This window comes from Eleginops maclovinus, chromosome 1, assembly GCF_036324505.1.
Source record: "Eleginops maclovinus isolate JMC-PN-2008 ecotype Puerto Natales chromosome 1, JC_Emac_rtc_rv5, whole genome shotgun sequence".
NCBI classification, from domain to species: domain Eukaryota; kingdom Metazoa; phylum Chordata; class Actinopteri; order Perciformes; family Eleginopidae; genus Eleginops; species Eleginops maclovinus.
Genome location: NC_086349.1, coordinates 17,288,515 through 17,295,450, shown reverse-complemented (window position 1 = coordinate 17,295,450; position 6,936 = coordinate 17,288,515). Strand labels below are relative to the sequence as shown.

At 43.4% G+C, this 6,936-nt stretch overlaps 1 long non-coding RNA gene across 1 annotated transcript; it reads left to right on the top strand.

Moving 5' to 3' along the window:
* The first annotated feature begins 3,158 nt into the window (after nt 1–3,158).
* LOC134869428 (uncharacterized) lies at nt 3,159–5,817 on the top strand. Its single transcript, XR_010166420.1, has 3 exons — nt 3,159–3,402; nt 4,451–4,679; nt 5,397–5,817. It is a non-coding gene; the product is annotated as an uncharacterized LOC134869428 (long non-coding RNA).
* Nucleotides 5,818–6,936: the final 1,119 nt, after the last annotated feature.

Here is a 6,936-nt window from a genome sequence, read left to right as displayed (position 1 = left end):
GCCGGTGCGATTAAGGAAGAAGACTAAAAGGTAATTTCTCACTATGATGGACAGACAGAGAGAGGAAAGCAGAGCTGGTCTCAGTTTAATCTCCTGTAGATGGAGGGAGAGAGGGAGGGACACCGGCGAGAGGAGGGAAGCCATCGTTCCCAGGGATACAGTACCTAAATTAATCGTCCGGCCTGATGGCCTTTTGGATAAGATAAGTAGCATTATAATAAGCAAGGCTGTATAAAAGAGGAGAGTGCTGACAGGCCTGGGGACTATTCAAAGGGTTCTCTCTATCCACACACACGGTGGAATTATTGGCCGATTAACCTTCTTTATTATTCCAGGGGAATAACTGCCCCCCATCAGCTGGTGCATGTGGAAAGACAAAAGTGACAAAGAGACGGAGACACAGTGGAAGAGTTATAGAAGACCTGTTGGAGCCAGAGAGACGGGAGAGAGTCGGAGCAGAGGAGATGTTTCTGAAAGCTCCTGTAATTCATCACCCTGTCACAGGAGAGCCAGGTTGTGTGCGTAATTCTAAGTGGTGATCACACTTAGAGGAGGTGCAGAGGGAGATAAAGTAACACTTCACACTGCTCAATAACAGTATGTTTGTCAACTTTGTGGAAGATTTATGTCATATACCATAAACTGCCAGAGCCGATCCGCCCGAGTGAAAAGAATGACGACAGCTCGAGTCGTAAAGCAAGAGAAGGAGAATCAGAAGCTGCTGGTGTGTGAGCAGATATTTACACTATTAAAAAGGTGTTCATAGAAAACATACAGAAGTGAGAAAAATTATGTTGACACGTACATAATGCATACATGCATACTGGACTGTTGTTTTGATAATACTACTGTTGATACATGTTTCCCAATTTACACATTAACTCTGTGCTATATGCAAACAAAATGTCTTGTAGGATATAAAAATATAATTGAATTTTTAGTTGAGCTATAAATTCAAATTCACAGTTATTCCGAAAAATTCTTTATTTATTTTTTAAAATAAACTATTTTTACATATTTTTTTTTATCGGAGTTGCAATAAAATCCTCTATCCCCCTAATCAGTCGACTTTCAGATGGATTTATGATTGATTACAAGCCTAAGCATCAGTGTGTGCTCTGCCCTGCATCATCAGTACTAAATATGCTTGAAATCAACTCTGTTTTGCTCAAACATTAATATCTTTCATCTCCAGCAGATACCAACACCTTTCCTCTCAGTGCTTCCCTGGCAACTTCCCCACAGAAAGAGGTTTATCAGCTTGTTATGTCAATCTCTGCTCCCCCCTGCTTTCAAGTTTTCACCTTCTCTCTCGCTGTGTGTGTGTGTGTGTGTGTGTGTGTGTGTGTGTGTGTGTGTGTGTGTGTGTGTAGTTGTGCCTATCAGCATACTCTTGAGTGGATTTTGTCTCTCCTGCAGTCCCAGCTTCTCTCCCGTTGAGTGATTGTGTGTGTGCGTTTCCCACCGAGCAAACATGTTAGTTCGTCTGTTCTCACAGTGGGACAACAGCGAAGGGGGCTCATGAGTGGTGTTAATGGGGAGAAGAACGAGCAGGGTAAAGGGTAGATCGGGGGGGGGGGCAGCGCAGGAGGGGAGAGAAGGGGAGAGGGCTTCGAATTTAATGTGGAGCAAGATTTACATCGGTACCTAATGCAGGTGTTTAATACTGTTTATGCCAGGCATATACAAGCAAAGGTGGGTATATGTCTGTGTGTGTGTGTGTGTGTGTGTAACGGCCACAGGGCAACCTCAGAGAGAAAATCCACTAATTGCGACCACTGGGTTTTACCAGAGGGTCTTCTCTGGCTAATATCATTAGCTAATCTGCTGTGTGTTGTCCCCCTTGCCCTCTCCTTTAGAGCCCCCCCCCTCTTGAAGCACAACCAGCGGCATCAACCCCCCCCCCCCCCAAAAAAAAGCCCGACTTACACCCCATGCCTCCTTCCCAGAGCCCGACGCAGACTGCTGAGTCCGGGCTTGTGCTGCTGGAAGGGCCCTGCATCTGGGCCCCACTGACAAAGAAGATTAATACCTCAGCCACACACACACACACACACACACACACACACACACACACACACACACACACACACACACACACACACACACACACACACACACACACACACACACACACACACACACACACACACACACACACACACACACACACACACACACACACACACACACACACACACACACACACACACACACACACACACACACACACACACACACACACACACACACACACCATTCAAAACCAAAAACAGAGGGCACCCCCCCTCTCCCACCACCCATACTCCCTCCTTCATCCTGCCTCCGTCTCTCCAGGCTGTGGACCACTCCAAGTCTGCCTCCCGTATTTCCCCTCCATACCCCCATCCCAACCGACTTTAAATAGAATCTCCAGGCCACAGAAAAACAACTTTCTGCTGACGCGACGACTCCCTCATTCCTCCCATCTCTCCCCTCTCACTCCCACTCCCATCACACACCTTTGGTTACAGAGCACGGCAGAATATCAGCCCTCAGCTCTGATGCAGACATTACATCTCAAAGGGTTGAGGCGGGCTCCCTGTGGTGAAAAAGACCAAAAGGCAAGCACACTCTCACAAGTGTGTTCCATTTAAAACCAACTGCATCCGGCTCGTCCACCGGAGAAAAGTAATATCGCTGCACAAGAGTACTACATTTTGAATTAAGGGAATTATTGTCAGCAATAGAAACACACACTAAAAAGCTGATAAAAATGACAATTGAACTAATTGTTGTTAAGTTCCCAAGATAGGAGCACCTAAAATATCTTCAAGAAAGAGGAACCGTGAAGAACTACTTAAGAAAGGAGAGCGAGTTATTTCTATTTCTCACCTCTGTGTGTTCATACTGGAAACTCCCAGGAACTCCCCTGAGGAAGGCCAAATGTGTAGTTTGGCCCTTGAGGGAGAGGTGAGAGAAGCACAACCCTCACTCACCTTTGATACCCGGCATGACTCAAACCACACCTGTCACTGGAGGCCGGGGGCTGGGGGCAGGAGGAGGTGTGTGAATGAAAGAATTTGGGGTAAACAGAGATTGTGCAACAGCGTCAAAAGGAGGAGGAGAAAATAAAAGGATAGGTAGAGTGAAAGGGAAAGAACGGAAAACACATTTGACTGTAGAAAAAAAAAAAAAGGATCAGATAAAAGAATGATCACTTAGGCGGGGATACTCTGGCACATCTCCACATGCCTAAACGCTTCCCGGTGTCAGCACATTGGCTGCTCGTCAAAGAGCAGAAAGAGAGAGCGACTGAGGGAGAAAGATCAGAAAAAAAGACGCAAATGATGGGTGGCAAAGCATCAGTGAGGGTGCTACTGTTTATCCGCACGCTGCGTCTCCAACTGAAGAGGCTGAGAGGTGAGTGGCACTTTACTAAATACGCAGAAACATCCAGCAGACAGGAAGTGCACGTCTTAGAGGAAAAAAGGGACTTTTACATCAATTTAAAATAAGGAAATCCTCTAAAATATTTAAAAAGAAAGAGAGGGAGACGAGCAATTTGAAGGACGCAGTGTGTGAATGTAAAAAAAACACACACTGAAAGATTGACGATGCACTTCCTGTTCTAGCTACTCGAGAACCGGGACAGAGAATGCCAGCACAGGGTTGATACTGAGATAATACTGCTCTGAATATTTTCCTTTTTTTAAAACTGCTTTCTTACTATAATGGAAAGCAAAGAGCAACATCCTCCTCCATTCTTATCATCATCATCTTTATTTTTTATTTAATGTTTCCATCTAATCTAGATTATACATTTACTTCCATTAGAAAATGAGTCGAATCTCAAATAAGAAGAACTGATACTTATTTCCAAATCATATGAAACACATTTATAATAAAGGGATTCAAGTTGTGTTTTTTTGTATCATATTTAATCTCCATTTCCTGTATTGTATTTTTATTAAAGTGTGACTCATACAGCAGAGAGAGTTTCCACAGAAATAGAAACAGAAGTCGTTCAAGTGATTCGATATCCGGCGTTATAACACAGATGAAAATATATCAAACTGTCTTTAGACCGTGTGGTGGGGAGCAGAGAAAATGTAGGTAATATCATTTAAACGAAAATAATAAAACACTTTTACCGTGTAATTTTACCATGAGTCATATTTCAATATCAGAATATAAAGGGAAACATTTGTGAGCATTATCAAAATGAATAACTACAGGGGGAAGTGTCATGATCTAACTTGTAATGTTGTTTGGGGTTTATTGTAGGTGTATTCCTCCTCCGCGCCCTATCGGACCGGCATTCCATGTCCTTATAAATAATTCATTTTTTAATCTGATTTCCCAGAGCGATTCTCAGTGTGTTAGTCACATATTCAATAATGCTGCGCGGTGAATAATCTACCTGTGTGTTTCCGTGATTTTCCCCCCATGTTCTGCATCTGTCGGGAAGTGACTGTGGAGGAGGAGGAAGAGGAGAGTGAGGTGCATCATCACTCAGCATCCCTACAGGTTGACAATGAGCAGATGCATTTCTCCCTCACATCCATGTTCAGGATGTCGCCTTCATCTGGAGCCTGAGCGTCAGCGGCTCTGCAGCGCTCTGCCTCACGACTCGTTCAATGATCTAACACTTTCAATTGATGCTGAGAAGAAGATCTAAGTCCAAGGAAATGTGAAAAGTGTGTCTAAATATTTGTATTACTCAGTATTAAATAAATGGAAATAATTTGTAATATGTTTTCTCATTCTCAAATGTTCACTTGCAAATTATTTAAAGAAAAGCCATTTAATAAATTTTGATAAGAAATCCACACAGCATGTCTTACTCAGGTTCTGGGATTATTTTTCTTCAGAGAACTATAATGAAGAATAAAATGTATGTAGATAGAATGATAGAAATACTTTATTGAAAATAGTAAAAAATATATACCTGTCGTACGTAAAATGTACACAAAGTATAAACAAAATGTAAAGCAGGATATTATATATACATTAAGTGTGTAAGGAATGGAATTTTAATAGAATATAAATGTACAGTGTAAGGATCTTGTCTTTAAGATAAAGGGCCAGATATTCCCTGGGAGAAAAACAAGCTAACTATTTTTTTATTTTCTCAAAGTACCACAAACTGGAGAGTGAAACACAATTATCCTCAGTGTTGATGGAGTGGAAATGCCTCACCACACCATGCCATAGTGTTCTTTTCCCCCACAATGCCCTGGGCCCCGTTTCAACCAGTCACACAGTCTGGCCACAAACACACAGACAGACAAATGCAATTCACCGAGACCTCACAGATCAGTAGACGCCACTCTCAATATGTTGCCATTTTCTAGCTCTTTGTGAAAAATATGCATCCAATTTAAGCTCATCCTGTGATATTTGTTCATCCGCAGGAGGTGAACCCGAAACAACAGAGCTGGGGAGTCAATGAGAGGGTCTGTGCTGTGTCAATAGAAATTAAAGTGAAGGAATCAGATGCCGCAAAGATGGAAAATTCCACAACAAGAAGCGGACGACGTGCCAGAACAGGGAAATGTGCGTATAAACTTCCACATGACTGCTGCGCGTCTACAGCTCAATCACAGTTTCTGCTAAAGGCTGCATGAAGGACTGTAACCTAATCTTCCAAATGAAACCAACGCGGCCGTCTCAGAGGGAATACGTCTGAAACCAGGGTTTTTTTTACAGTGTGGAAACTGAGAAGACGCACCGAAATACCTCCTGATTGTGTGTATGTGTGTGTAGCAGAAAAGGGCAGAAAGTGCATCAATAAAGACAGAATTAGTGCATCCTGCTGATTCTGAAACTGCCTAAGCAAGACTAAAGTGATATCTCTCAAACATCCAATTAGTGCGCTCACTTCTGTCCAGTCAGCATGTTGGTTCATATTCGATGGCATTAAGTAACTAAATATGAAGCATTCCTGAAAAACCTTCATCTATTAACTGTATTATAACGCAATACTTTTGAACTAAGACACTTAACCTCTGCCCACATAGCCGGAGACACAGGGTTAATGATGGAGAGGTCTCGTGGCAGGATGTGGTGTGACTAACGGGAAAAAAAAGGAAGACAGACTCCTGGCTTCAGATGGGATCGCTCTCTGGACAGCAAGTGCACAACATCTGCATGCACACAAACACACCTGGAGCTAAGAGCAGCATGAGGCCTCAACAGTTGGCTGGACAAACCTAGAGCACCCCCTAGTGTTGCTTTTCCATAACACACACACACACACACACACACACACACACACACACACACACACACACACACACACACACACACACACACACACACACACACACACACACACACACACACACACACACACACACACACACACACACACACACACACACACACACACACACACACACACACACACACACACACACACACACACACACACACACACACACACACACACACACACACACACACACACACACACACACACACACACACACACACACACACACACACACACACACACACACACACACACACACACACACACACACACACACACACACACACACACACACACACACACACACACACACACACACACACACACACACACACACACACACACACACACACACACACTAAAATGTCCTTCATGGGAAAACATTCTCAAGGAACACTGATAGTTTTTTCCAACTAAGAAAATGATTATTATAAACCGCAGGTGAAGTTCGTGCTCTGAATGCAGCTTCCCCAAAGAGCATCACTCAAATGTTATTTTGGTTCCATCAGGGAAGAGATCACATTTGGAGGATTTAATATGCACTTAAACTTACATTTTGGGCAATAACATTTCAATACATCAGGAGGTAACAGCTCCCCAGGCGAGGCTGACCTGAGGTTATCCTCCGAGCAGCGGGGCAAAGATCCACTTTGGTTTCCGAGGGTTGCGTGTGATCCAAA